Source organism: Macadamia integrifolia, chromosome 8, assembly GCF_013358625.1.
Source record: "Macadamia integrifolia cultivar HAES 741 chromosome 8, SCU_Mint_v3, whole genome shotgun sequence".
In the NCBI taxonomy this organism is placed as follows: domain Eukaryota; kingdom Viridiplantae; phylum Streptophyta; class Magnoliopsida; order Proteales; family Proteaceae; genus Macadamia; species Macadamia integrifolia.
In genome coordinates this window covers 33,497,061-33,518,535 of record NC_056564.1, presented here as the reverse complement: position 1 = coordinate 33,518,535, position 21,475 = coordinate 33,497,061, and the positions used below count along the sequence as shown (strand labels likewise).

At 41.5% G+C, this 21,475-nt stretch overlaps 1 pseudogene; it reads left to right on the top strand.

The window, feature by feature from the left end:
• LOC122086905 overlaps positions 1–21,475 on the top strand; it is a 59,133-nt pseudogene that overhangs the window by 25,774 nt on the left and 11,884 nt on the right.

The window sequence follows — 21,475 nt, the reverse complement described above, 5'->3', positions numbered from 1 at the left end:
CCCCAGTGATCAGAGATATTGAGGTGGAGGGACTGAGTGTGGAGGAGAGCAAGGAAACAAAAAGTTTACTAGGATCCCATAAAAACCTGATATGACCATTAGAATAATAGGAATAGTTAGCCAAGAAGGACCAGCTTAGTGCAATAGTCACAGAAATATGAGCCGAGTTGGGCTCTTTGACTCAAGTTTCGATGAAGAATAGAAATTCAGATGAAGAAACTTGATCATGGGGCAAACAGTAGATTACTTAGAAGTTTATTCAGACCCTTAGTGTTCCATAGAACTCCTTGATTTAGGAGGAAAGGTTGGGATTGTGCAATAAGAGCTCTTTAGATGAGCTACAGTGACGTCTATTATAGGCCCTGGTTTGTGGGGTAGGAACTTGGGGATTGGTATTGAAGACGGGAGGACCATGGCCAAGAGCTAGGAGGGAGACCGAGGCAGACCAAGGGAGAAGGTGGTGGAGGATGAGTTATGGTACGATGGAGAGGTTCAATCTCAACCAGGGAGGCGGGTGATAGCAAAGACGTGATAAGTTGGGTCGGGCTACTAGGATCCACTTGACTAGGAGAAGATGGGCAACTGGAGATGGGCTTTGGTAAGTGGATGGAGTGGAAAGTAACAGTTGGTCTAGGTTGGGTTTCATTTGATGGGCCAAAGGGGGTAAAAGTGGAAGTGGCATTGGGCCTAGGAGAGGACGGGGAAAAGGGTAATAACGGTATAAGAACATCTGTAGAGATATGGATAATGGCCATAAGACCCTTCTGAAGACTGAGCCGGTAAAGTCGAATGGATAAATGTGTTTTTGCAATCAGTGGGATAATCTATATCATTTGAGGGATGCAGGCTAGGGTTGCAACTGGAGGACAGAAGTGACGAAGTAGATCGAAAAGCAGTAGCAACTCTAGAACAGTCAACAGAGGAGGGGCTCATGAGAGAGAGATCTCATGGAGCCTCCAACGGTACAGTGATCATGAGCGAAGACCTCAGGCTCTGGGATTTGGTCAACATCATTGTCAGATACCAGAGAGGCAAATCGGTTGTTACCCAGGTTTAGACCAATAGTAAGTTCCCAGGATTAGTAAGCACGGTCCCCCTATAGTCAAAAAGTTGCCCCCCCTCTTGGACGACGATTCTTGTGCCGGCGAGAGTGGTTCTTCCACTAATTAGGGAGCGAGGTACATGAAGGTCTGTCTGTAGTTCATAGGACGTAGGCGGAGGCGGCTATGGAGTGGCATGGAGGTCAGATATGGAAGGTGATTGTGATCAGTGGGTGGAAGAGGTTCATCAAAGGGGGTTTTGAGGGAGTAGTGGCCAGAATCATGGCAAAAGACGTGGCAGACCATATAGATGAGGGGAGAGGATTAGTAATAGGGACTTCGATGCGGATTCGTTCATAAGCTAGACAGTATTGCCTCTTCATACGAGCATCCGAGAAGAGAGGAGTTCACAACACAGAGCCTACTTGTTGTAATAATTAGTTTTAGGGAAGTTGTCAGATTCCAAACAGGTCTTTAGGTCTTTTTGGGGTTTAATGGTCCTTGTAATATTCTAGAACTTTCTCTCCGTTGTTATAAATAAAGTGGACTGGTGTTAAGTTAGACACAAGTCATTACCCTTTCCAACATGGTATCAAAGCCTTTAGATTCAAAACCTTAAGGGTTCCCTTTCCCCTCCATCTCTTTCTCTTTCTTAATTTTCTCTCTCCTTGCGCCTCCATCTCTCTCTCTCTCGGCTTTCCCTTCCAGTGCCTCCCTCCTTGCTCCATTCTCAGTAGTAGTTTCTTAAATCACCAAGAGAGCCACTAGCTTCTCTATCCTTTTCTCTAGGGTCTCAGATTCCCTTCTCCAAGGATTTGAGAGACTAGTTCCTCGCCCTTCATCAATTTTTCAGTTTTTTTCCCTTGATCAAATTTATTTTTTATGCCAGGGTACTTTTTCCCTGTTTGATGCATCAATCGTCTTGATGTTGGTTGCGGTTGGTGCTACTGATCCTTGTAGTGGTATGTACTGGCCACTTTACCATCTCAAGACTCCATTCCAAAGTTATCTCCAAAATTAATTTGCTAGGGTTTTCACCCTTAATCGATTTTTAGGCTTTTCAATGTTTTTTCCTATTTTTTAGTGCTTTTTCTATCTAAGGCTGGTGCCTCTGTCTTAGTACAACCCTCTTGATTTGCAACCATATCTATCAGCTTTTCGTCTTGATGGTACAAACTACCTTATGTGGTCATGCTCGATCTGTATCTCTATGAAGTCCCATGGCTATTATGAGTACCTCATTGGAACCTCTAAGCATCCGACCATAGGTGTTAAGATTCACAAGTGGAAGTATGCCAACTCTCTTATTATAGCTTTCCTTGTCAACTCTATACCAACACAACTTTACTTTCACATGGCTGTCTCATTTTTTTACTCTACTGCAAAGATATGAAAGTCTATTTATGAGATTTACTCCTAAGCAAGGAATGATGCTCCAGAAGGTTTGTGACCTGAGGCAAAGATGGCTCACACTATCACAATACTACTATAAGTTGCGCGCACTGTGGAATGAGCTAGTCTTCTATGAGGAGTGTACTCCCTCCACTCCTACTAATGTCACTAGATTTAAAAAACGAAAGGATAAGATCCAAGTCTATGACTTCTTGGTAGGGCTGAACGTAGAGTTTGATCAGCAATGGTCCCAGATTCTAAGTTATACTCCCTATCCTATTTTGGATCAGGCTTATGTTGTGTTCCAACTAAGGATAACCACTGTTCCACTATGCTCCCATAGCCTATTGCCTCTCCTAACGAGAGATTTGCACTTATTTTGGCACTCAGTCCCTCAGCGTAGCCCCACACTCTGGTAGCTCCTCTACTAAAGTTCCAATGAAGTGTGATCACTGTGGCAAGGATCATCACACAAAGGAGTACTCTTGGAAGCTTTATGGCCATCCTGCTGATACATTTGGCAAAGGGTGAGGAAAGGGTTGTGGCGGTAATCCTGTTTAGGCCAACGATGTGAGACCTAAGAATATGGTAAGTACCAAACCCTCCTGGGAGATCAGAGAGGTGTCCCCACCAAGAATACAGCTAGTTCTAGAGTGTTTGGGAGATTAGTGAGGGTGTGCAAACTTTAGTCTCACATCGCTTAGAGAGAGATTACTGATCTAGCTGATAACCTCTAGCCTCTTTAACATGGCACAACGCGTTTAAAGCTTTGAGGCCCATAGGCCAAAGAGGACAATATTATGCCAAGGTTAATGGGACTGAGGTATTATAGATGGTATCATAGCAGACCCCGATAATGTGTGGGGCACTGTGCTGAAAGGGGGAAACATTACGACACCTAAGAATACGGAAAGTACCAGACCCTCCTAAGAGATCGATGAGGTGTCCCCACCTAGAATACGGCTAATACCAAGGTGTTTGGGAGATCAGTGAGGGTGTGCAAACTTTAATCCCACATCACCTAAGGAGAGATTGTTGAGCTAGTTAATAACCTCTAGCCGCCTTAACATGACACAACACATTTTAAAGCCTTAAGCCTTGAGGCCCATGGGCCAAAGAGGACAATATTGTGCCAAGGTTAATAGGGTCGGGACATTATAAACTAAACTTTAGGGAAATTACATTAGACCTCTCTAGGGAGGTGAAAGGAAAAAAATAAAATACAGCTTAGGACAACATAATATAAGAACACCAACACTCCCCCATAAGCTGGAGAATAAATTTCATACATTCCCAGCTTGCATAAGAGGGTACTGAACTAGTGAGGAATAACTCCTTTGGTGAAGATGTCTGCTAATTGATCACCTGTCCTCACAAAAGGTGTGCAGATGTTGCCAGAATCAATCTTCACTTTGATGAAATACTGATTTACTTCAATGTGCTTTGTTTAATCACATTGCACTGAGTAATGGGCAATGTTTATAGCTACTTTGTTGTCACAGTAGAGTCGCATAGGTTCTTTAGTGTTATACCCCAACTCAAGAACCAATCGACGTAGCTAAGTGAGTTCACAAACTGCATGAGTCAGTGCCCTGTACTCAGCCTCTGCACTAGATCTAGCTACAACGAACTGTTTCTTGCTTCTCCATATGACCAAGTAATCACCCACAAATGTGCAACAACCAGATGTTGATATTCTATCAGAAATGGATCCAACCCAATCAACATCGAAATAACCTTCTATCCTTAAGTGATTATTCTTGGCATGCAAAAGTCTTTTTCTTGGAGAGGATTTCAAGTACCTGAGGATGCGGTACACAACATCCAAGTGCCCACTGGGTGCATACATAAACTGGCTCACTACTCCCACTGCATAAGAAATGTTTGGGCGACTTAGAGACAGATAAATCAGCTTCCCCACTAGCCTCTGGCATTTGACACTCTATCAACAGGGGAAGGGCCATTATCTTCTCTTAGCTTATGATTCTGCTTAATATGAGAACTTGCTGGTTTACAACCAGCATTCATGTTTCTTTCAACAGGTCTAGCATAAATTTTCTTTGGCATACGTTGATTCCCTTTTTAGACCTTGACACTTTAATACCCAAAAAATATTTCAAGTGTCCTAGATCCTTGATCTCAAATTGTTTAGCCAAGTAAGCTTTCAGTTTAATTATCTCCTCATTGTCATCTCCAATTACTATAATATCATCAACATACACAATCAATGCTGTGATGGTGCCATTACCTCTTCGAGTAAATAATGTGTGGTCTGATTGACTCTGGGAATATCCATTTTTTAGAATTGCCTGTCTGAACCTCTCAAACCAAGCCTTTAAAGACTGTTTTAGACTATAAAGTACACACCTTACCATCAACTGTCGGAAACTTAAAGCCAAGAGGGGGCTGCATATATACTTCCTCTTCTAAATCTCCATGGAGGAAGGCATTCTTCACATCTAACTGATATAAGGGCCAATTTCTATTTACTTCCATAGATAAAAGGACTCTTATTGAGTTATTTTTTGCCACAACAGCAAAGGTCTCCTAATAATCAATTCTGTACACCTAACTGGACCCTTTGACCACCTATCTTGCCTTATACCTCTCAATAACACCATCTAATCGGTACTTGATTGTATAAACCCATCTATATCCAACTGGAATTCTTCCCTTGGGAAGGTCAGTTCTTCTCAAGTGCCATCATTTCCTCTAACATGGCTTGTTTCCACTTAAGGTCTGACATAGCCTCAATAACAGTTTTAAGGGATGGAATCAGAAGAAAGAGCAGTCAGAAAATCTCAACACCTGTAGGAGAGAGAGCATCATAGGAACAAACTGGGCTTTGGGATTAATACAAGCTCTCTTACCCTTACGAATAACTTATAGTCGCAGACAGCAGAATTAGACCACTACACATCCAACACCTACCATACCTCGCCGGTTATCTCCTCTCGAGCTTATTTTGTCCCCCTAGACCCAGGTATTCTCTTTCCCCGATTGTTGGTGTCCCAATTGGTAGTGTTAATCCGTTTCTTGTGTTTCCTATTACTGTTTATAAAGGCATTAGATCTTGCACTTCACATCCTAATGCTTAAATTGTTTCGTATGACTCACTTGCTCAATCCTACTATAGTTTTGTGTCTTCTCTATCTGCTGTTTCTATTCTCCATATCTGGTAGGAAGCGAGTGCAGACTCATAATGGCATGTAGTTATGGTTGAGGAGATGTAGGCTCTAAAAAAGAATTACACATGGGATCTAATGTGTCTTCCCTCACAAAAGAAGATAATTAGTTGTGTGTCTTCATAGTGAAACAGAAGGCTGATAATATAGTGGATCGTACAAGGCCAGGCTTGTTGCTAAAGGCTTCACTTAGACTTATAGGATTGACTACTTGGAGACGTTTGCTCTAATTGTTAAGATGAACACAATCAGTACTATCTTATCTTATGTCGTCAACTTAGATTGGGATCTACAACAACTGAGTGTGAAGAATGCTTTCCTTCATGAGGAACTTGAGGAGGAAGTGTATGTGGACATTCTTCCTAGATTCACTTGCTCTAAAACCCAATGGAAGGTGTGTAAGTTTAAACATGCAACATATTGGCTGAAGCGATCCCCTTGTGCTTGGTTTGAGCATTTTCACAAGGCTATAATTCCTACAAGCTATTCTCAAAGCAATATCGACCACACTCTGTTTATCAAGAGATTTGGTGGGAAGAAAGCTATCTTTTTTTTTTTTGGGTGAATAAATAATTCATTACTAAAAAGAAGAAGTAAATTACATGCAACCCCTAAGTAGGGGGGAGAGAGAGAACGGAAAAAACCTAATCTTAAAGAGGAGGGGCAGTCATGATCATAGAGCTAGGAAGCTCCCAGGAAGCAACAATATGAAAATTTTGTAGGGAGGGGTTACAAGTAGTAGAAACACAAGAAATCTTAGCTTTAACATCAAAGAAAATGGAGCCCCAAATCTTTCCAAGAGTCTGAGAGTTAGAGGTCCATTTCCTATGAATCTCTCCATCTAGATTTGATTTATGGTTGCACGGAAGACAAGCTTTCCCATAATATCACAAATAGTCTTTCTCTGAAACTTCATATCCATCCAAAACCACTCCCTCTGAAAAGTAAGAATTCTCCTATTTGTCAGCCAACATTAGGCTAGAGCCTCTTTCCAGATAAAGGGGAAACAGTGCATGCAGAGAAGAGATGATCAATGTCCTCCAGTTTATTACCACAAAGAAAGCACAATATGGCTACTGTAATGCCTCTCTAAATGAGGAATTCTTACGTAGGCATGAAATTTGGGAAGACTCTCCAAGCCGTGAAGCTTTGACGAGGAATATGATGCTTGAACCGAATAAGTTTATGCCCAGGGGAGGAGTGCCTATGATTCCTGACAAAATCCCAAATAGCCTTAGCACTAAAGAGCCCTAATAGGGAAAGGCATTTAGAGAATAGTATTATGTCTTTGCTGCTGAGATTTAGGGATGACCGACAAAGAATTCTATATATCGGCAAGCTGGATCGAGGACTAGACGGGGGGGTCTAATTACCAGAGGATAAGATGTCAGTCGCAAGTGTATGCTTAGGCAAACCCAAACTATAGATGGCTCTGGAACTTATGGCTTGGGAAAGAACTCCTTTAGGATGCCAAGGGTTAAGCCAAAGATAAGTAGAGGCCCCATCACCAATCTGAGAAGAGATAACTTAGGATATCTATGGGCACAAAGAGATAATCTTCCTCCACCATTAGAAGGGATTTTCCCTATCCATAAAGTATCTGACCGGAGAAGTCTCGAGTGGACCCAATCAACTTATATACTTTTCTTTTTTTTTTACTAGCTTCCAAACTAGTTTGATAATACCAACTGTATTGAACTCCTTAATGCCTCTCAATCCTAAACCCCCTTGGCCCCTTCAGCTTTAGGGAGACAGACAACAGCCCAACTTATAGGTCGGAGAAATCTAAAGCATTCACTTCCTTTCCAAAGGTAAGAGGCAAAAATGCATTCAAGCTTAGAGATGGTGAAATTTGGCAACCCATAAGTAATGGAACAGTAGATGTAAGAGGCTTGGAGGACCGATTGAATGAACTCTAATCATCCTGCAATGGATATGAGTTTTCTTTCCCGAAGTTGGTGGCGCTTTCTGATGAGGTCAAGAATAGAGGTACAATGAGGAGCGGAGAACCTAGCTGGGATTAGAGGCAGCCCAAGATACTTGACCGAAAGGTGACCCAGGGCAAAAAATGTCTTCTCAAGCAAATAAGCCTTGGTAGAATTAGAGACACCAGCCACGAAGATGAGAGATGTACCAGGGTATGATACGGATCCTAGACAGAGAAACAAATTGGTTCAAGCATTGCATAATGGATTCTAGGGATGTAGTATCAGATTTGGAGAAGATCATCAAGTCATTTGCAAATGCAAGGTGAGTAAGCTTGATAGCCTTACACTTTGGAGTGGCTGATATGAGATGTTGATCAGTGGAAACTTGCAAACTTCTAGAGAGGACTTCCATGGCCAAATAAAATAATACCCACTGAAGAGGAGAAGTATCATGTCAGACTACCATTAACCAAGACCGAGAAACAAGGAGAAGCAATGTAGTGGTAAATCCAATTAGTGAACACTGGCGGGAATCCCATCTTGTTCAGAACTAAGACAATGAAATCCCATCTCAACGAATCAAAATTCTTATGGATGTCAATCTTCATAAGAGCAGCAAGGGAGTGAGATTTTCTATCAAATCCTTTAACAAATCTCATGGCAGAGGAGGATGTTGTTACCTATGCTTCTCCTTGGAGTGAATGTTGATTGGTTGTTGCCGACAAGGGAGTCAATCACAATGTTGGCAAGAATCTTGGCTATGAATTTGTATAGAAGGTTACATAAGGAGATCGGTCTGAACTCATTTATGCATCAACTCCCTCTTCTTAGAGATGAGACAAAGGAAGGTGTGACTAATCCCTTTGATCTGACTTGGGTTAAAGAAGAAACTTTTGATTGATTTATTCAAGTCCTCTTTGATGTTATCGCAAGAAGAAGAAAAGAATCCCATATTGAAACAAGTACCTGCGAATTTAGGAGTGAGAAGAGAAGAAAAGAAGAAAAGGCCGTCTGTACAACTAGACTAGATTCGCCCTTCTGGTTTTAATTACTCTAATTGTATACCCATCACATAGATACTCTTTTTCAAATTCTCACATGCTTTTACTATGTTGCAATGACATGTTAAGATAATTATGTTCTTTGTTTTTAGTAAGCATGGGCGAATTTTATTATATGAACATTAACAGGTTTTGCGTGTCGTGAAAACAAGGCAAGTGATGCATTCGATTCTTTAGCATTTGAATGATTACATCCACAATCTTGAGAAGATTGGATTGTTGGAAAAGAAAGAGATGCTTCATCTTCATGATGCTGTTTAGGTAACTCAGTGCTCAATTTCTTACATTTTCAATTGTATACCTCTACTTCTACAATTCATACTGATATTCTTCATAAACCCTCTTACCAGACTAACTTAAAGAAACTTCTAAGAAAACCTCCATGGTTGACGATGCCAAAAATAAGCGATTTGTCTGCAATGCATCCTTTGTTTGGAGCTCTTCCTCCTGTGGCTCGTGAACCTCTTCTTGGTTCTACCAAAGACAATGAAATTACGTGGTGTTGCTCTTTACAAAGAGGGATCCAAGACAAATGGGATATGGCTTATATCAATTGGGGTGGTCAAGGTAATAAAATCCTTATTATGAGTCGCATCACATCAGTTGTCTGGTTAACCATGCTTGCTTGTGAATATGTTCAAAACTAACGACTTTCTCTTGTACATTTTTACATTTTTTTCCGGCAGTGGGAAAGTAAGAGTTTGAGAAACAAACACTCACTGCATCCAACATTTTCACATGAAAGTATTTTGGGCCTGTATGAGGTCCTAGTTAGGAAGCCTTACATCTGTGACATGATCACAGATTCTGTTGTGCACTGTTTTTTTATTGAAACAGAAAAGATACATTCCCTTCTGTAGAATATTTCCTGTGGCAGGTAATTCTAACTGCATATCATGCGTAGTAATTTCAGTATTATATTTGTTTTGGCTTCATATGGTTTAATGAACCATTGAAATGGTTATATTTCTAGGTTGTTTTATAAAGAACCATACTGGGGGACTTTACACAAGTAGCAGTTTCCTAATCTATATATGACAACTTTCTTTGCAGGAAAGTGCAATTGACTTAGCCAAACTCTTACTTCCTCAGATATTTGAGAAAATGCCAATGCAAGAATTGAGGTTGCAGAGAGATCAATGATGAACATATATACATACACAAGGGGAGAAACTGTAGAAGTACCAAACCATTCAATTGCTTTACCATTGGAAGGATTCATAAAAAAACCAAAACGTCCAGGAACTGATTACAACTCCAGCAGCACTTTTGCCATCATATGGAGACCTGAGCTTTACCAATCAGGAAACAATAGGTAATGATTCTACAAGAATCATTTTAGTATCTTATTGGTCATGCTTGTCCTATTACCTGTGCTAAAAAGCCTACCTGAACAATATTAACCAGCAACATTACGGGGAGGGAGAAACTAACGGTTAGAGACTCTAGTAACCCTAGCCGTGAGTACTATGTCCGACCATCCTTCGATGGCCTTAACTGCTGGTACCTTCCCCTTTGAGCACCTCAGCCCCCAACACTCCTCTCTCAACCATGAACCTACTCACCCTTCCACCTCCTCTCCGCCTCCATCTGGTCCTAAACCATGGAACTTTCTTTTCAGCCCAGCCCACTTCCCCTCCAAAGATGGACTCTTCCTCCATTTTATACCTCCTACTCTCATCGACAACCAGAAAGTTGGCCTTTGGCCCTCTGGTATTTTGGAACCTGAAATCTCCAAATGGAGAAACTGCTTGGTGGGCCATTTCCTATTCAGCAGCCCCCCCCTCCCCATTGTTAAAGGCTCTCTTACCAAACAATAGCGCCCTAATGGAGTAATGGCTACATACCTGCTAGACAATGGAATATTTTTATTTTTCTTGGAGGAAGAAGACAAGCTTCCGGCAATGAGGGTCATGGAAAGTTGGGAAGAAACCAACTTGGTCCTCCATCAATGGACCAATTTACCTAGCTAAGCAAAGTGGATCTCAGTACCATCCCTTTGTGGGTTGCTCTCCCCAACCTTCCTCACACTACCGGTGCCAAAAAGGATTGAGTATTATTGGATCGGTGATCAGTACCCCCCTTTTCACGGATAAAAGAACAAAGAGGATGGATCGACTAGATTTCGCCAAAATCTGCGTTGAAGTGTAGGCTGAAGCTCTCATTCCTTCCACAATGACAGTTATGAATGAAGAAGGGTTCTCCTTTAAACAAAACATACACTTCAACCGGATTACTCCATAGTGTTTTGTTTGTAAAGTCTTCGGGCAACATACGAAGGATTGATCAAATTAGGATGTTGGTCCTTCAACCATCATTGATGGCTTACCTTCATCCTCAGAAGCCATTCCTGTTAGCACCTAGTCTGGCAGAGCCTTATGCCCCTCTCCTCGCAATTTTTGTGGCAGCTTTAGTTGATCTAAACCCTATCCGTGGCCAACGATGGAGCATAAACCTTCAAAGATCCCCCGAATCTCACTAGAATCTCAGGTTGGCGCAGAGCGAAGAGGACTCCTTGAATAAAACATCGGTCCCTCACTTTTTTTTAACTGGACAAAATAGGTTCGAGGTCCTTCACTATCCTAACTTGCATATGGAAGACGTTAGCCCTCATGGATCCCTTACTGCACCCCTACGACCTCAGACGTCCACATATCATAGGCTACAACCCCCTTTTGGTCGAATGACAAGCTCCCTACCTCGTCTACGCCTACGACTCACCTGCTTCACCCCATCCCTTCCCTTTTGGTTTGATCCCTTTGAATAGAGAAAGTCAAGTCCTTATCCACCTCCCCCCATCTTGCCACTTCCCCCATTGATGGGGCCCACCAACCACTTGCTCGAAGTATCCAAACCCCTTCTCCTCCTTGTGGCCCTACCCCCTCTATAGACGAAGGACATCCCTCTCTTACCCCTCCTAGCTTGACCCACCCCTTCACCACTTTACCACTATCAACCCAGCCCAGCTCCCCTCCTCTCGAGCCAACCCCCCTCTTGACCACTATCAACCTTACCCTTGGCCAAGGTTCATCTCTTGACCCAGACCAGCAATTACCCCCTTCTACCCAGTCCCATCACAATGAGGCTATTAACCCTCTAAACCCCATCACCATGTTGACCCATACCCTTGACCCAATAGGTCTCTCGAAGGCTTGTCCTTCACCCATCAATTTTGCCTCTGCTCAAAACCAGGCTTCACCTGATGTCCCTCTTCACCCCTTGGACCCTCTATCCCATCAACCCCCTCTTCGTACCCCATTCTCCCACTCTGATACTGGAGATGCCACAAAATCCATCCCTCCTCCCGTAATAATCATGTTGTGCTTAGACTCGTTGACTTATTTTTGCCCCCTAATTCCTATCAATAACTTTATAGGCTATGTGGAATGTCCATTGCCTGAATTTGCTAGCAAAATAAGATGATGTTGCTCTCGTATCAAATCCTCGTATGTTGGTCTTCGTTGCCTCCTTGAAACCAATGTCCCTGAATCAAATGCCTCTCGAACATCCAAAATTTGCCCACTTGGTATCTCCTTTCCAATTACCTACATTGACCAAATGGCCGCATCCAGATCTTATGGAACTCATCCAAGATTCAGGTTGCTACCCCTTTTCTTTGTCCCAATGAAACCATCTGAACATCATTAGCTCCAACATCTCCACCTTAACCTTCTTAGTTATTTATGGTCCCAACCGTGCTACTGAATGGATCCCCATTTAGGATGATTTGTGTGTTAATACATCCCAGGTTGGCCCTCTTCCATATGGCCTTAAAGGTGACTTCAATATGGTCAGAGTTGCTCAAGAGAAACAAGGCGATTCCCCCATTGATCCTGTTAGAGAAAACACCAAGAAAAATACAATAATAAATAAACAATAGATCTGCACAACACAGAGATTTAAAGAGGTTCACACACCGGTGTGGTGTGCTACGTCATCGAGCGAAGAAGAAGACGTTTTACTATGCAGAAGAGAGATTACACCCAAGCAGCGGTGAGAAAACTTGCCCTGAAACCCTAGCCCAAAATCCCCCCCCCAAAATACAATGACTTTCTTAACAAAACAACAATACATTATATACTCCAAGTCGCAGGTCGACCCATCAGGTTATGGTCGATCCGGTCAAACCCCTCTGCTTCCATCACAAATCTTAGAAAACTTCTCGTTTGAGTTAGCATTAAAATATATTGGAGCAGGTTAATCTTTAAAACGGGTCAATAATTCGAGACAAACTTAACAGATTCGTCTATAACTAAAGCTTTCAATGACTACCTAAGCATGAATGATTTGAGATGTTCCAACATCAAATATACTTGGCACAACAAAAGAAGTGGTGTGAGCAGGATTGCTTGCAAACTTGACAAGGTTTTAGTTAATGAAGTTTGGTTAGCCTCCTTCCCTTCCTCCATGTCACTTTCGACCTTCCTAGCATTTCTAACCATAGCTGAACTTCCCTTCTTATTCAACCACACATATACTTTGGTCCTAAACAATTCAAATACTTTGACATGTGATCTCAACGTCTGGACTTTCACTCCATTTTTGGATCAGTGTGGGACATGCCTATCTAATTCTTCTCCCTCCTTATTGCTTTTGCCAGAAAACTAAAAAATGTCAAAAGTGCCCTCAAGTTTTGAAACCTCTCATCCTTCAGCGACATCTCCCCCCGTGTCATTTTTAGTTGAGACAACTTGGTAGTCATTCAATCTAGGCTACAATCTGATATTCATGACTCCCTCCTTGCTAATGAAGAAAATGTTGCCTCCCTCGCTTTTCTCTCTGCTTGCTTTGGAAGAGAGTTTCCTCAAGCAAAAGTCCCACATCAAATGATTATAGCTTGGTGATTCCAACTCTACCTACTTTATTTTTAAGGGGGGTGAGCAAATAAATTTATTAACAAGGAGAAAGAATATACAAAGGAGAAGCGGGGGTGATGCAGATGCACGATGGACTTAAAAAAATATATCTTTCGATTTGATTTTCTTTTGTTTTAGAAATAATTTCTTTTAAATTAGCTAGCTTCTAATTTTAGAATAGTTTCCTTTCAAGTAGTTCCATTAATTGTTTGATTTTTTTTTCCTTTATATTAGACATGTAAACAATGGAGAAGTTCAGTTTTAGATTTTGAAGAATAGAAATTTTGATTAAGAGTTTGGGTATGAGAACCATGGCTGTCGATTCCCCTTTCTTCTTTCTCTGAATTTTTCCCATCTCTTCTCTTCCATTCTTTTACTTCCCCTTTATTTCTTCTCCTTCTTTTTTTTAAGTTCTGGTTTTTCTTCTGTACCCTGTTTCTGGCGATCGTTGTTGTCTCCTTAAAGCTAATCGATCTCCCTCATGCATTGGTTTTTTGGATTGAGATTTTGAGTGAAGGTAACTCTTTCCTAGGCGATACAAATCCTAGGTCATCTCTTTCGAGGCTTGGTTTTGTTGTGAAGAAACTCAACCCAGAATCAGATATGAATTTACTATCGCCAGATCTAGTTGCAGGTGCTTCCCACGTCACTCCAGCCTGCTGATCTGAGCAGCCCCCTGGTGAGTTTGGTACGCCTTCTCCTTAGGAGTCTATATTTGAAGTCCCAAGATCAACCGACCAGATTTGAAGGAGTTCTCTACGTTGAAGGCTTTCTGGCTACCGCTTCTAAACTCCATCGTGAGGAAGAAGAAAGGTCTTTATTTTCAAAATATAACTTCTGCTTATTACAGATAAGTCCTTTCAAGTTTTAAGTTTGTTATTAAAGGCATCCTCTCTTTTCTAGTTTGCAAAGCAACCCTTCATTCTTGGTTTTATTTCAATTTAACCCCACTACTATTTTAATTCCAGAATTGCTCCTTTCTCTTTGAAGTTAATTCCTTTTAAGTCCTTAGTCACTTATTTCAATCTATAAAGCTCCAAATCTTATCAGAAATTACATTATTGCCCCTGGTTTGCCTAGAGTGAACTATTTGGTTCTTTAGTGGGCTCTAAGCGATCCGACTCTCTCGGATCCACATCAAGTGGTATCAGAGCAAAATTTCTTACACTTCCCTAACCATGACAGGTAACGTTACCAATGCTGAGTTGAACAAATTGTATCGCGAGTTAGTCGAGAACCAACAGAATACTGATGCTAGGCTTGAGAGGACTGAAGCCAAGTTTGACAAGTTTATGGAAGAGATGACTGCCTTTATGAAGAGGTCCGACAAGCGAGTTGAAGAAGGATCCTCTACATTACCTTCTCAGCTCAACACTTTACGAATCGAATATACACCTTAGAGATAGCAACTTGATCCAGTTGTTCCACAGGATGTTACCCGATAATTTTCTGACAGAGATTATGGCATCAAAGTTGAGGGTCCCGAGTTCAGTGGTGAAAAGGGACTTGAGGAATTTCTTGACTGGCTTACTAAAGTGGAGAGAATTTTTACATATAAGTCTCTTCCAGACGTGAAGAAGTGTGAACTTATCATCACCAAGTTTATTGGGTATGTATGTTCATGGTGGGATGATGTACTACATACAAGGTTTGTCAGAAGACTTGGACCCGTTACCAATTGGGAGGTCATGAAGCAAATCCTGACTGAAAAAATTGTTCCTCTTAATTATGAAAAGGTAATGTTCCATAAATTACTTAACTTGCAACAAGAGAACAAAGATGTGGATTCTTACACCCTCGAATTCCACAAACTGTCTTCAAGGTGTCGACTTCAGGAAACAGACCAGCAATGGGTGATGCGATATATTAGTGGGTTAAGTACTAAGATTCGACTTGAGTTAGCTAACACTGATTTCAGATCTGTTGATGTGGTAGCAGCTCATGCCAAGACAGTTGAAGAGAAGTCCATTTATTGGAAGGGTATGCTCAAAACTTCTTCAGTTTATAGACCTCCACCACACATGGAGGAAAAGAAGCCTGAAGCTCGCAGAGTTGAAGAGAAAAGGTCAGAGTTCAACAAGGATAGTGTTGGGGTGAAGAATATTATATGCCATAGTTGTGGCGAGAAGGGTCACTATTCCAACAAGTGTCCCAACAGGACTCGTTCTATGAACGTAACAGAGAAACAGCCGACAGAGAAGAGTGAAGATGAATCTCATTTATATCCTTATCCCCTCGAGGACGATGATATTGTCGATGATGAAGATGAGGATGTAGAAGCTCATTCAGCTAGCCTTTCATCTTTTTCGAATAGACTAGTTGATAAGGGTCCTCTCTTCAGACAGAAGGGTACTTTCCTGCATGGCTTTGACCATACTGATGTTCATGCAGTTGTTGATACTAGGGCAGAAGCAAATTTTATATCTGTTGAATTTGTTTGAGCACATAATCTTCCACAGAAGCAGCTTTTCAAGAAGATTCACATGCGAGGTTTTGGACCCACAGCTCGAGAAGAGGCCACTGCAATTGTTCGAGTACACTTATAGTTTGGGTCACTACAGTACCATGCGACTTGCTTGGTCACCCCATTGGCACACTGCGACATTCTTCTAGGGCAACCTTGGCAGCAACATGCAGGCATTCTCTACAATGGCGCATGAAACACCATCAAGGTGAAGCAAGGAGGTCGTATGTACTTAATGAGGCCATATGCATTATCCGACATGCCACGTCGTCGACTGACTCCTACTCCAGTGACATGTCAGCCTACTCTCCCTCCTCTTGGAGTTATGTTTCCATCTTCTGTTTCGAAATATGTGCCACCTCATCGGCGAGCGATTTACAAGGGAATCTTGGGAGCACAACCTAACTCGATGGAGTCGAGTTCTTTTATACTTAGAAAAAACAAATATCTTTCAATTTGATTTTCTTTTGTTTTAGAAATAATTTCTTTTAAATTAGCTAGCTTCTAATTTTAGAATAGTTTCCTTTCAAGTAGTTCCATTAATTGTTTGATTTTTTTTTCCTTTATATTAGATATGTAAACAATGGAGAAGTTCAGTTTTAGATTTTGAAGAATAGAAATTTTGATTAAGAGTTTGGGTATGAGAACCATGGCTGTCGATTCCCCTTTCTTCTTTCTCTGAATTTTTCCCATCTCTTCTCTTCCATTCTTTTACTTCCCCTTTATTTCTTCTCCTTCTTTTTTTTAAGTTCTGGTTTTTCTTCTGTACCCTGTTTCTGGCGATCGTTGCTGTCTCCTTGAAGCTGATCGATCTCCCTCATGCATTGGTTTTTTGGATTGAGATTTTGAGTGAAGGTAACTCTTTCCTAGGCGATACAAATCCTAGGTCATCTCTTTCGAGGCTTGGTTTTGTTGTGAAGAAACTCAACCCAGAATTTACCATTGCCAGATCCAGTTGCAGGTGCTTCCCACGTCGCTTCAGCCTACTGATCTGAGTAGCCCCCTAGTGAGTTTGGTATGCCTTCTCCTTAGGAGTCTACACTTGAAGTCCCAAGATCAACCGACCAGATTTGAAGGAGTTCTCTACGTTGAAGGCTTGCTGGCTACCGCTTCTGAACTCCATCGTGAGGAAGAAGAAAGGTCTTTATTTTCAAAATATAACTTCTGCTTATTACATATAAGTCCTTTCATGTTTTAAGTTCGTTATTAATGACATTCTCTCTTTCCTAGTTTGCAAAGTAACCCTTCATTCTTGGTTTTATTTCAATTTAACCCCACTATTATTTTAATTCCAGAATTGCTCCTTTCTCTTTGAATTAATTCCTTTTAAGTCCTTAGTCACTTATTTCAATCTATAAAGCTCCTAAATCTTATTAGAAATTACATTATTGCCCCTGATTTGCCTAAAGTGAACTATTTGGTTCTTTAGTGAGCTCTAAGCGATCCGACTCTCTCAAATCCGCATCAGGGGGGAGCCAAAAGGATCAAGCCCTCAAAGGAGGGGACAACAATAAGGGGCCAAAAGCCCCACTAAAAGAAGGGATATATCATTGGGGGAGATATGGTGGAGGGAAGACCCTAGGAAGCAATAATCAGAATGTTCCTTAGGGTGTCACTAACTGGGCGGTGGCAGAGGCAACTAAGCTTGGAGGACATATCATAGTAAATGGCTTTCCAAATCCTATAGTAAGATCGGGAGTTGGAAGTCCATCTACGAAGATTGCACTCCATCTAAATGTGGCTATCGAGGCACCGAAAACAAGCTTTCCAACCGTGTCGCAAATAGAAGACCTCCAAACGTCATGCCTATCCAAATTCATTCCCTATAAAAGGGGAGGATGGGTCGGTGGGAAGGCCAGCAGAAGCTAAGGACTTTCTTCCAGACAGAGGAAGAAAGCCATAACCAACTGCATAATTCCATTCCCATGTTCATTACTAGAGGTGGCACCATCCTTTATAACCCGGATGCCATCAAAGTTGAAGCCTTTTAATTACTTTTTTAAGCTCTTTCTGCCCCCTACATCCTACTCCAACTCTCCCTTCCCATGGATTGCTTAACAAATTCATCCCTTCTCAACTTCTTCCGTCCCCCAAGCCATACCCTCTGATGAGGAAATCACTGCCGTTGTACTCTCTTACAAGGCCAATAAAGCCCCCAGTCTGGATGGCTTCAGTATGGGTTTTTTCTCCTCCTATTAGAATATTATCAAGACTGGCCTTATAGAATCCATTAGAAGCTTCTTCTTTGACCCTTCTCAAATCAAAGGGATAAACCATACCTTTCTTTGCCCCCATTCCCAAGAAAGAGGTGCCTCCACTATGTTCGACTTTAGGCTTCTTTCTTTATGCAACCTTATATTAATCAAATTCTTTGCTAAAATCCTAGCCAGCAGGATTCAATTAGTAGCAGACTCCCTTGCCAATGCTAACCAGTCGGCTTTTATAGCACAAAGAATTATCACTAATAACTTCTTTGCCATGAGATTGTTAGAATTTTCAACAAGATATCCCACTCCCCTGCTGCCCTCCTCAAGATTGATATCCACAAAGCTTCCAACTCTACCAAATGGCACTTCATCTCTAAGGTCCTTCATGGTATGGCCATCCCCTAGTCTTTATTCATTAGATCCACTCCTACATTTCCTCCCTCCGCTTCTCCATCCTTGTCAATGACAGCCAAGCATGCTACTTTTCCTCCTCGGTTGGTATTAGGCAAGGCTTCCCTCGCCCTAAAAGTTCTTTCTGGGTCCATCCAATCTTCCATAGGTCTCCACCTCATCTCCTCCTTCCTAAGTGCAAAGCCTTTAACCTTACTCACCTTTCTTTTATTAATGACCTAATGATTCTCTCCAAGGGATCTGTTTTTGCATCTTGTCCATGCACTTCTCAGTCCTTATTAATGGCAGTTCAGTTGGGGTTCTTCCCTTCTTCTGTGGGCATCCATCAAGGTTGTCCCCTTTCCCCCTCCTCTTCACCCTCGCCCTTGAAGTTCTCTCTAGAGTCCAGATCCATCCAATCCTCTACTGACCTTCACCTCATCTCCCCCATCCCCAAATGCAAAGCCCTTATCACCTTGCTTTTGCTATTGATCTCATAATCTTCTCTAAGGCTGACCACTATCCATTCAGACCATCATTTGCTCCCTATCTATTTGAAATATCATGTCCTCCCTCCACATTTTTTTAATCTCTATATGGCCTTCCCATAAATCTCCTCAAATCCCATTTTTCCTCGTTGGTGTCTCTGATTCCTCTAAAGCCCATCTCCTCTAGTTAACTGGTTTCACTCTTGGTTCATTTTCAGTCAGATACGTGGACTTACCTCTTATTACTATTAGGCTTTCTGCTCATCATTGCTTCCCTATGTTTGATCAAATCAAGAAGAGGCTCCAACTCTGGAAGGAGCTCCTCTCCAATATGCACTGTCTAGTCCTTATCAGATCTGTGCTCTAAACCTATTACTTATATTGGATCAGCATATTTCATCTGCCTAAGTCTGTCATCAAGGTTGTTGAATCCTTGATGTGCTTCTTTCTCTAGAAAGGTCTAGATACCCTCTCACTTTCTTCATTCCATCCGTTGGGCCTCCTTCTACCTCCCCCAAACAGGAAGGAGGTCTAAGCTTATGCAGAATCAAAAGTGTTTACAAAGAGGGCCTTCTAAAGCTGATCTGGAAAATTATTTCCAAGAAAACAACATATGGGTTTCTTGGGTCTATTCGTCTCTCTCCTAAGGAAAGATTCATTCTGGACCACCTTCCCCTCCTCCAGCTCCTCCTAGGTTTGGCATCAACTCCTCAATTCCTGATCTTTAGCTATTCATGTCACTTCCTCCTCCATTAGAAATGGATCTTCCACCCTTCTCTAGGTTGACAATTAGCACCCTACTGGAGTTCTCCTTTCTGTCATAGGTCATAGATCCATTTACTCTTCCGGTTTGGCTCGTGACCTTCTTATTGAATCCATCATCTCTAACGGTGTTTAGTCACCTCCCCCCCCCCATTTTTTTATCTTCTTCCTCTAGTCCTTCCTTCCCCCTCTTCCCCCTTCCGTTACTTCTGTGGATATGGTCACTTGGTCTCATTCCCTCTCTGGTCCCTTCAGCTCCCATTTTTCTTAGGATCTGATTTGTGCTAGAGGCACTCGTGTCCTTAGGTGTAAGATCATCTAGTTTTCTGTTCACATTCCCCATCATGCTTTTACTATCTGGAGAGCTCTCTACAGCTTCCTTCTAACTTTATCCTTCCTCATTCATCGTTATATTCAGGTTTCCCCCGCCCCTACAATTTTTGCGGCTCAATGGAATACCTCTCTTATAGCTATGACTCTCCATTGGTACATGGCAATTTATTTACTCTCAAACCCTTCCTGACTTACCACTCTAGCAATCACACTGTTAAAATACACCATATGAAAATACAGATAAAATCTCAAGGAAAGGACCAATACCACTTTCTCAATCACCACACACAGATGCATCATCACTAATATCCACTTGCACGTTCACTTAACATACTTAAACACAATTAGATCACCATATATCAACATATATCAATGCAAAGAACTATAATACAACATTTCACATTCAATGACTAACATTCCACATAAAACATTAAGCCAAACTAATAGGAATTAGGGTTTGGAGTGATCTATTCTAGGAATAAAATAGGTGGCTAGAATAGACCACCAATGGGGTCAATCTCCTCTTTATATAAGAGGAATCAATGCTCAAAATCTGATCCAAAACTGATGGTTCAGTTGGCCTGTAGATACATAGGATGGAGAACAAGATGGCACAAGAACCATGATCAGAAAATTAATGGTGGACAGATTTGATACTTAGTTGGAATCTTGAGATACCTCTTTTGCTTTCTCTCTCTCTCTCTCTCTCTCTCTCTCTCTCTCTTACAACTATCTTTTCTCCTCCTTTTTCTCTCTCTCCTCTCTCACAACTCTCTTTCTCCTTTTCTCTAACTCTCTCGGTCTCTCTCTCTCCCACATGATTCCCTTCTCTTTCTTTTCCTTAATTTTATTTCTCTTTCCTATTTTTCCTCTATTAGGACTCTTCTCCCCCCTCCCACGATATTTTTAATTGGTGTGGGGACCACAAGAAATTTAAAACCAAAATATAGATAAAATATGTAATTAAAAGAATTATTTCCCCTAATTTGAACTTACAAGTTTGAACCTAAGACCCCTTATTATACGAAGTACTAACCTGTAGGCTAACCCATTAAGTCATTAATTAAAGCTAAATTTAAAGATTTAAATAGACTTCAAAAAACAACATAAAAAAATTACCTATTCTAAGGTTCCAAATTTGGGTGCATTACATGGACTCTTCCACGTTCCTCCATCCCATCCACTGGTCTTCTGTCTACCTCCTTATGTAGGAAGGTGGCCTAAGGTTGAGGAAAATCCAAAAGGTTAATTCTATTAGTATCCTTAAGCTCATTTGAAAGCTTGTCTCCAAGTAAAACAACATCTAAATTTCCTAGGTCTACTCTACTCTCCTCCCGAAAGACTCTCTGGATCATTTCCCCCCTTGGAT